We start from the raw sequence: 10,872 nt of genomic DNA on the forward strand, positions 1-10,872 counted from the left end.
TATACATATACATATACATATACATATATATATATATACATATACATATATATACATATATATATATATATATATATATATATACATATATATACATATATATATATACATATATATATATATATATATATATATATATACATACATACATACATACATACACACACACACACACACTAGAACACAATATAAAAGACACCACAATGTTATGCAGATTAAAGTGTTGGTACAAATTAATGCATTAAAGTGCTATTTAATGCAGTGAAATGCTGCGTACTTAGAAGCCAGACAATTTGTTAGTAACTATACGTGTATATATATTATATACACACACACACACACACACACACACACACACGAGTACATACATACTTGCACCGTGTCAGTGGTCACATATTTGATCACTGACCGACAAAGTATCAAAGTGCAGATGTTGTGACGGGAAGTATAACCACATTTAGCAGCTAACCAAACACACATTGGTACAGATAAATGATCTTATAAACATGATGACCTGAAAATTTTATCTGAACAAAACATCCATCTCATGACATAAAGAAAAGCATTTTATCACCCTGACTATGATCTATTTCACTGGTTCTAAACTGAGCACCCACAGTGCTTTCTTTATTAATGCGCTTGTGAATTTATATGTGATGAATTCCTTCTGCTGGGGTGACAATCTCTGCATTTTCTGTCTGTCTCCTTCTCAGGTGGTTTCTCAGATGCCTCTGCAGCATCTGAGACTCTACCTCACTGCTTTCTGATGACCACTGGCTGATCTCCAAAGATACCTTGGTTGTTTGTTTGGCAGATGTATGAAATGTCTAACAGAACTGGTCATTCTCGCTTTCAGTATCAATTACAGCAAATCAATCATTTAACAAATGCACCCATTGTAATACATCATATAATTTCAACCATGATTTAACCTACCCTTCCATTTTCCCACAGCCTTTAATTGCAGTGGTCCCTTAGTGTAGAGGAAGAAATTATCCTAGACTCGCTTCAATTTCCCTTTTATATTCATTCATTCTAGCTGTTGACTATTGACTAAAGGAAGCCGTTTCAGTCATAAATATAATCTATTCAGTGAGTTCAATTGTTTTTATGTTGTTCTAGTTTTGCAGTATTGATACAATAATGAAACCTGTTGGTGACACCCCGTGTCAACACTGAGGAATTTTTATCCATCCTTTTTGGAATGGACACAAAACAACTAGTCCATCTATTAAAAAAACTTTCTTTATGAGAATCCCAGGCTCTGTGTGTGTGTGTGTGTGTGTGTGTGTGTGTGTGTGTGTGTGTGTGTGTGTGTGTGTGTGTGTGTGTGTGTGTGTGTGTGTGTGTGTGTGTGTCTCTTCACTTACCAACTTCTATGTGAATCTCTGACAGCCCTGCTGCTGCCTCTGAACCCTGGTCCTCAAATGCACCGTGTTACTGCTCATCTCTCTCGGGGTAACAACAGGGTCAAGGTAAGACAGATCTTACTTCCACCTTGCAGCTGGCCCTGCTGCTGATCCACTTCTTTTCTCTTTCTTCTCCTTGAGATACGCGTCTCTGAGGCCCTTCCACTTCCTACTGCACATCCCCTCTGACAAGAAACACACTGTTGAATGTTGTTCACTCTTTGGACATTGCTAACTTGTGCTAATGCTAGTGCTAACTTGGTTTATAGTAAAGTACAACCAATAGCTGGTATCAAGTAGACATATTTTCAGAACTTACCAGGTAGTGAAAAAAAATTAATAATTAATAAAATAAATAAAATACAGAAACCTGCACCATCATTAGGGTATTGTAGTGCAATACTTGACATAATGTGCAATATTTTTTTGTTTCAGTACTCTGGTTTAATACTGCAATTTTTAAGATTTTTTATTGTACAAAAGTAAACCTAATAATTGACAATGACATTCAAATTAAACTTGAATAGTGGTTCTTAATTTTGCCATGCCTGTAATGAAAATGCAATGCCTTTATTAAATGGCTTTAAAAAGCATATGTTCTTGTTCAGAAATTAACAGACAGTTTGGGTACAGTGTGTCTCTTTAAAGAGGATGGACGATCCATTATTCAGGGAAAGAATACAGGGAAATCAATGGTTTAACATTAAGTCAGGGATAAGAGTGATCTCTGCACTCATAAAAACTAAGATTAAAAGTTAAGAAAGTACTGCACCGTTATTCTGACAGTAAAAAGAAAGAGTGCAGTGCTGACCGGGCAGGAAAGCAAATTACAATGTTCATTAAGCTGTCTCTAAATCCTCAGTCTGCTGGGAGAAGCATCTGACATGCTGGTTAATGCTGCTGTACATCACACACACACACACACACACACGGACAGAGGTACCCATGCATGAAAAAGTATAGGGTTTAATTCCAGGCAGGTTGCATCATATAAAGACAAATAACAAAAGGCAAATCAAATCACAATTTCAAAAAAATACAAACAGACATGCACATCCAGGTAACAAAAAAAATTAATTAATTAAATTAAACAAATATGAACTTAGAATGTAAATGTTAATGCTGTACACCCACGATTGCAACCCCCGGCACCATCATCGGCTGGATTTCAACAACGATGAGACTTCATATCGAGAGATAATGAACAATCTTGCAGAGTGGTGCATAGACATCAACCTACTGCTCAATCTGCTGATCATTGATTTTAGTAGAAAGGAGGCAAAGACACACTCTTGTCTACATCGGTTTAGCTGAGGTGGAGCAGGTGAACAGTATTGGGTTCCTGGGAATCAGCATCATAGAGAACATGACATGGTCATCTTTTAACTCTGGCAAAGAAAGCTCAGAAATGACTGTATTTCTTAAGGAAACTTAAGAAGGCAAAATTCCTATGCCAAGTTCTTATTAACTGTTACAGAGGAGCAATAGAAAGCATCCTGACTGGAAACTTTGGCATGGTACCGGAGGGCTCTGCAGCAGGTGATTAAGACCGCTCAGATGATCATGTGCCAAGCATCAGTGACATTGGTGAGGTGAGGTACCTGTGTAGTAGTGTGATGTTGTTGCGCTATGGTGTGGACAGGACTCTTCTAAGAGTAAATGTTTGAGTTTTACCACGGTAAGTATAGTGGACATTTTATTTTGTTTACCGCACTTCGGTTGACGTCTCTTCCTCTTGCTCCAGGGACTTTCTCTGGGAAGGTATGCCATTTCATTGCTCCTTCTATTTACATTTTATTTGGTTGTAAGTAATGAAGTTAAGTCACTGAACCCACTTGAAAAATGTTTACATTGTTACATTTTGAAGTTAATTTACTTGCTTGCATGTCTAAACCTGCAAAGGAAGGAGAAGTTTAGCAATCACCATGTTCGTGTCGTGAGGCTGTTTTGTGACTTGCTCCGCTAGAGTGTGCTTTGGAGAATGACGCTTACTAGCATGAAGCATTTAGTGATTTTACTTGATTTTAATGATGTTGTGCAGGAGCTGGGAGCATGTACGCGAGGGAAACTGTGAATGTTTTGTTTCTCCACGATTACAGGTATGTGGGTTTAGGCATGGTTCATGTCCAGTGGGATTTTTCTGAAGGAAGAAGGGAAGAGACATAATAAGTTCATTTATTTATGTAATTTGTATTTTAATTATTTATTTATTATTATTATTTATATTATTTATTATTATTATTTATATTATTTATTATTTATACTTATTATTATTATTATTATTATTATTATTATGTATTTTATTAATTGTTCTTTTTTTGTTGAAATGCTATAAGCTCTCTTGCTTTGGGGACTTTCTTTTGAAAGGTGCTGAGAGCATGTACGAGAGGGAAACTCTGTGAATGTTTTGTTTCTCCACAATTACAGACCTGTTGCTGCTGTTGTAGCTGCTAGTGAATAAATTGCTCCAAGATAATCTGAGACGTGTGTGTCCTGGCTTACTATACAACACAACGCCGAGTCAGACCCACTACACCTGTGCAGAACCCAAAGGATGCTAAATGATGGTACCAGCCACAGCCTGTTAACCCTGCTGCTGTCTGCCAGGAGATACTGAAGTTTCTGCTGTTAATACGACCTGACTTCAGAGCAGCTTCTTCCTTCAGACTGCCATCTGGAGAGAGTTATACAAGTGTCTGCTACGACACCACAAGACTGCAGAGCAGCTTTTTCAGCCAGGCTATGAGACTCTTAATTCCAATTCATCCTAAACACGGATTCATGTAATATAGTTTATTTCTGTTTACCGCTTTATAACTTTTGTGTATATTCTGCTTTGTAGCAGAAGGGAACTACAAACTGCCTCTCATTTTACAACCCTGTTGTAAAATGACTAATAAACTAATAAAATTAGAAAGGCGCTATACAAATACGGAGTATTTATGTATGGCAGCTTTGCATGATTCAAAGTAAAAAAAAAAGTCTTTCTGCATGTAGGCCTCTGTCTGAAACAAGCTGTAGATACTCCTATCTCTCTTTAAAGTATAGATCACAAATACTTTAATGTTACACAGGAAGAGAATAGAGGGATTTATAGATTAATACGTAGGCCTATGCTTTTACATTTACTTTTGTCATATACTAAAAGATAACTGAATAATTAATGCAGGGACACCGTTAGGAGTTTGAAAATGTTTTATATATTAGTGGGTATAAAAATCAATCAGTAATAGATTACACCAACCTTATGTATTGTAAAAAAAATGGGACACATCTGTCGTTCATGCTGACTGATGCACTCACGTCTGAGGTTTGTTTATTGAATGATATAATACATCATTTAAATTAAATTAAGGAATAACAAAATATGGATGAAGCTGATTGCCAGTGTGTTGAAAAACACAGTTCTGTCGCTCTTGCTGAAAGATGTATGTAGCCCTTTTTTACTCATGAATTAAATGAGTGGGCTCTGGGTTCTCTTACTCTTGTTCTATGTTTAATCAAAAGGTTAAGTAATATTTTGGAAACCTCGGCACTGTACACCAGTTAAGCACTAAACACTGCTGTACACCTGTGAATAATGAGGCATGTACTCAATCACCACTTGAAACAAGGTATAAAGTATAAACAATAACCCTCCCTTTAATAAGGAATAATAAATTATGAATAAAATATTACAAAGTGTGTGTTTTCTGTAATCTGGTTTTAAGGCAAAAAAAGACAAATTGCAGGCTCTTCACTGTAGAAAACACAAAATCACACCCACAGTGCGTCAATCAAAATTCACAGTTTCAAAATAGCTTAATGAAATGATTATTAACTAGTCCTAAAGCCGGCATACCCCAAGTTAACCCTACGTTGCAGGCCTGTACCGATGCTTGTGAACGTAGTGACCCAAAAATCAGTGGTCGCTTTATTCAAAGAGCAAAATAAAATAAAGTTAAGGTACCTTGTGCAAGATGAGTGTTAATCCCAATAGATTCACTCTGCTCTTTGTAGTCCTCCTCTCCAGTGAAAAAGAGCTCGGCGGTCACAGTCACAGCTCAAGTCCAATGGTAGGCCACGTGCGTGGTCCACACCCGATCACAAACACCTTGTCCTTCTCTCCAAAGTGGCTCAGAGTGCTATCTGCGTCCAGTCTCTCGTTGTCCAGTTCGGTAAAAAAGTAATTGTGTTACTTATGGACGGAATTATAGTGAAAAAAAAAAATTCCCCTTTTTGCTGAGGACCCCCTGGAACAACCATAAGGACCCCTGGGGGTCCCTGGATCCCACTTTGAGAACCACGGTTCTAAGGCATAGTTTATATCTGCCTGCTCTGACATGCTGAATGTTTTTGGAATGAAACTGTATTTTTTAATGTTTGTTTTTTATTGATTTAACTTGTTTGGTCTAATTGAAGATTTTGTGTGAATTCTGACTATGTCGCTTCCCCACCGGTCAATAAAACCTAATATTCAAAAAGGGCATAAAGTTTGTGTGTTAGGGAGGTCTAAGGAGTAACATGCATGTACTCAAATTGCTAGGAAAAATTTGGGATTAAACGGGTTAATGCATCTCATTTATCTGGGCTACATGTATTTATATTTGAAGTTAGTTTTTTTGAGTGATATTATTCAGTTGGTTAAATCAACTTAGCAATGAGCTATAGGGCAGTGATGAAACTGTCTGCCTTGTTAAAAAAATACAACAAATTCGACACATTTAAAAACAATCTGAGTCAAAAATGGAATAAATTGCCACACAAGGAGGCTCACACTAACAGCATTTGACTCACCATACACAACTGATTTCTCACATTAGCCGCAGTTGTTCCTCACGCACTACGCAACATCTCTCTCACTGTCTGACACGATAGCAAGTGATTGCAGATGTGAATTTTTCCTGTGATATTGCTCATCTGATGCAGTGCTCTTTTGATGGAACGTGAAAACACTTAATCAGGGAATGATTTTAATGTGTGAATACGCTTAATGTACATTTAGCAATTAAAGTAAATTTCTGTTCTCCAGGAACACAATCTCAAGTTGTATTCCTTTACTAAACACGTTGAGTGATATGCTTACTATGAGGGAAATGTGGAAAGACTTGCTTATAGGTGACAGAACTGTTGTGGTGGCGGCCCAGCTGACGGTGAGTGTCCTGTTTATTTCTCCTTTTTTGCTTGTGATTCTGTTTTCCCCTGGTGTTCCGTTTTTCCTGTACTCTGCCTGCCTCCCTGTGTCTCCTCCCCTGCGTGTGCTCTCCCTCCGCTCCTGAGTCCAGCCAATGACCCGCACCTGCACCTCATCAGCCACCTCCTCTGCCTGCCACACCTGCCAGCAATCAGCCTCATCACTGACAGTACTTCTACCCCGGTTCGCCACCCTGCCCTCTCCCCTCGGACCTCTTCCAAGGCGTCCTCCCGGCTCCTCCCCGTGCCCCCTTGCTTCCTCGGTTCCCCGTGCCCGTGTTTCCCCGGCGTCCACCTCTCCCTCACCTCCACTCCCTCTTCCCCTTTTCCCCTTCAATAAAGCCTGTCCTTCCTGAGTGTTGCGTTTGGGTCCACTCTGTCCCCACATCACAACATAACAAGAACAACCTGACCAGTAATAGATAAAGTAAAATATAATTTAAGCTGGATCCCTGCTCTGTTAAAAGGGAACTACACTAATTTTACAAATGAATTTCTGTTTACTGGGCTTTTGAATATTATATATACATATTTATTATGTGTGTAGATATCATAAGCCCCCGGCTGAGCACAACTGTGTTGGACTTCAAGCACGTTTTCCGTGGGTTTTGTACTCCGCCTAGGTTGCCCCTTGTCTCAGATCCTATTTGTGATATTCATGGACAGGATCCCAAGGCTCAGACGAGGTGAGGTGTCTAGTTTGGGAACCTCCGAATTGCGTCTCTGCTGTATGCAGATGACATGGGGTTTTTTTGTTGTTGTTTGTTTGTTTTTTAGGTTTTGAGCACCACAAATGAAATTGCATTCACCTTCATAGTATTGGAGTGGAAGCAGAAATGTCAAACAGGCATATCTTACACAAATGGAAAAAAAGTCTGTAATTTGGGTAAACCAACTTATAAGCAGTACACGTATATTTTTTGGTTATTTATTTAATTTAGGTATATGGACATTTTAATTTAAATTGAAAACCTGTGGCCTCTAAACATGGTTTCCTGATATAAATTCAGATTATGTGCTGGTTACAACAATGTACCTGGGCACTAACCATACTCCCATTCACACATGCTAAATAAAATATTTGGATTAAACAAATAAAAGAACACTACTTCAGGCACACGTGGCACATTTAAATTAAGTTCTGGCATGCGGTTTTTAAAAACCTGTAGACAGATTTTACAACTTACAAGTTCAATGTATTATGATCTTCAGTATTGTCAACAGCGACAAGTAACAAGAATGTTCAGACAAGATATTCACACGGTGAGATAGAGAGGATGGCAGATGAGCAGAGAGAACCAGCATTAGGTATTCTTAATTAGCTGCTGATTGACTATGACAGAATCAGCCTGTAAGAAAGGGAGGGCAGGTTCTCCTCAAAAGAGAGGTTTATCACATCGGCTCAGACGTGTTCGTGTGAACAGAGGGACGAGAGCGAGACAAGGAAGGTGTGCTCCTTATCTTTGACAGAGGTCAACTCTCTCAAGAAAGAACTGCAGCAGGGACGAGATGGAGAGGGATTAACTCCAATCCTAATTATGGTATGCCTGGAAATTATGTCCCAGCCAATCAATGAGGGAGGTCACAGTAATTCCCGTTTGTGTCACAGAAGGACAGAAAATGGAAATTGGTCACATAGATACTTGGCGACCTCCCGCATACAGCAGTAATCTGCAGACAGGAGGAGCATGTTTTAATCATCTCCTTTGGAGTGACTATAACGTAATTCAGAGGACAAACTGCGCTCACAGAATTTATTCATACACAGGAAGCTGTGAGACTGACAATGTATTTCAAGGAAACACCAAAAAAGATAATGATAAACATATGCTTTATTCAAGGAACGCGATGTTGTAGATATTAAAATAAAGGACAGTTTTACTTGTTTCTGTTTAGCCTATGTTTTCTTTTTAGGAAACACAAGATTTTCTTGTGTGACCAAAAACCTTTATTTTGGATGAACTACAATGACATTTTGTTCAGGCAATCATGGTCCTCGCCATATGAATCCTAATGACTTTTGGTGACTTTTCACGTATAAACATTATGCAGTAAAAAATGAAAAATACTTTTAGACCTGCAAAACTAATGACATTGCCATCAACCTCAGTAGGGATGGGGCTCGTTAATCTTTATTGATACCCTTATTGAGACTTCTTAATGATCCGATTCTATATCGATACCACTATTGATACTTTACTATTATTTGGTGACGGCTATTTTGGACCAGACCCACAGGGCATGAGGTAGGCCTGCACGATATGAGGAAAATATTCAATGTGCAATTATGTTGTTATATATATATATATATATATTGCTGCTGTTATTCACTGCCTGCAGGTAACGTTACCTGGTGGAAGGAGGAGCGGCTGGTTTGTCCCAGCCAGCAGCTGAGTTTTTAACCATGTGCATAGACCAGTCTATGCTCCAGACAGACAAGCTTTCTATTTAGCTTGTTTGTAACATTTAGCTAATTGCCAAGCTAACATTAGCTGTGCTTGTATAAAACATACAGGATGACAGACTGAGAACAGAACAGTTTAAAATGAAACCTTTCTACATGTTTACCTTACAGACAGGTGTACTGATAAAGTATTGTCTTTTTACTCAAAGGTTTTATTGCACATAATGAGCGTAGCTTTCGGCAACTCGAGCTAACTTAACTTCGGTGACAGGCAAACAGTCCTGGGCCCGTTTTAATACCGCATTTCGGTGCCATCAATAAATAAACATTTGTTTTCTTATCCATCGCGTTTCAAGTAAAATCAGATTTGACGCTCAAGACATAATTACATTATAGGACCCGCTAGTCTCGATAGCAGTATCGATAAGCTCGGACCTTATTGATTTTCAGGTTTTGAGAAATGTTGGAACCGGGTCCTTTTAGAACTGGGTCTCGATACCCATCCCTAAACCTCAGTGTCTAGCCTGTTGAATAGGGGTTAGCATGTTATGATTATTGACAAGTTAGAACTTAGAGACCAATGTTTACTGTTTTTCTTGCACATGGATTTACTGAATGAAAACAACCCACAAAAATTAAACTATTGTATCTGGAATTAATCTTAGGCCAATACTAGTGGTAAACTATGGCCTATATAAAATTATTATTATTATTATTATTATTATTATTATTAATGAATATAGTAACCTTATGTAAGTAATATATAAACATACAAACCGTATACTATGGAATTAACAGTAACATTATATTTAATCTTCCCTTATTTTCAAATCCCAATGTTGAAAGGTATGACTAGGAGTAGTTACTTGAATGCTGGTGACTTGCTTTTTGTGGGACTTCATACTGCAGACATGGTTCAGCTATTAGCTTTGTTGTTGTACAGAAGCCCGTTTTGTTCCGGGATCCTTGCAGGTATGTGTGTATGTAAATGTACTTGGTAGACATGGCCTGAAGGTAAGACTATAACTACGTGTTGAAAATGTCTGTGCTGGTACTTCAGCAATGTGCGGGATCATAAAAATAATGTGTTCTTCCATATTAAAAGCATGCAAACCTATTCTACTAGAAACCCAAATTAAAAGTATAAACCTGAAAATGAGCATAATATGGCCTCTTTAATGCTAAGCACCAACTTGTCAATCATATTCATTCATGCATAACCGTGAGTTCAAGTGGCCGACCTGCTAAACCTCAAAGCCACAGTAGCACCGTGGGCCACTGGTATGATATCTAGATTCTTAGTCTTCTTGATCAATTACTAGGGTAGCAACATCCAAAGATGCTTTAATCAGGGTGTTAAAGTGTAGTAGAAATGTAGAAATATTTAGATGGGAATATTAATAATATCTCTCCCATGAGCTGGAGCTGTAAACCTTTACATTGGAATGAAGAATAACTTTTAAAGAAATTCTTCATTTAAAGGCATTTGACTACCAGTTGCCATCAGAAACCACATTTTCAACAGGTTTTGCAATCATATTTCACATCTGCCCAGTGGCAAAGTCTTTTTCAAACTCAACTAGATGGTGGAAATTTGGTATTTGACATACACACATTACCTAAATGTGGAGTTGCTGCAGGCTGGAGAGCAATGCACGATCCCCCAGTATTAATTATGTTGATATTGCTCTTAAAAATTAGTTTAATCTAAAAGGATTGTATTTCATAGATTGTATTTCAAGTAATTAAAGCAAGTAATTTGAACCTTATATTAGGGCCAATTATTTGTGATGTGCAGAAGCTTGTTAATTGAGGTAAGAAGAAGGCAAGATCCATTATCGCACTGAACAGTCTGCTTTGATAAGGAAGCCACAGTTGTGTAACCAC

At 38.0% G+C, this 10,872-nt stretch overlaps 1 long non-coding RNA gene across 2 annotated transcripts in view; it reads right to left on the bottom strand.

The window, feature by feature from the left end:
- LOC123971863 overlaps nucleotides 1–10,872 on the bottom strand; it is a 102,393-nt gene that overhangs the window by 18,667 nt on the left and 72,854 nt on the right. For both annotated transcript variants that reach the window (XR_006825314.1, XR_006825313.1), the window contains exon 3: nucleotides 1,371–1,594. This is a non-coding gene — a long non-coding RNA (uncharacterized LOC123971863). The remainder of the gene's footprint in view (nucleotides 1–1,370; nucleotides 1,595–10,872) is intronic.

The sequence above is a fragment of the Micropterus dolomieu genome, linkage group LG06 (genome assembly GCF_021292245.1).
Source record: "Micropterus dolomieu isolate WLL.071019.BEF.003 ecotype Adirondacks linkage group LG06, ASM2129224v1, whole genome shotgun sequence".
NCBI classification, from domain to species: domain Eukaryota; kingdom Metazoa; phylum Chordata; class Actinopteri; order Centrarchiformes; family Centrarchidae; genus Micropterus; species Micropterus dolomieu.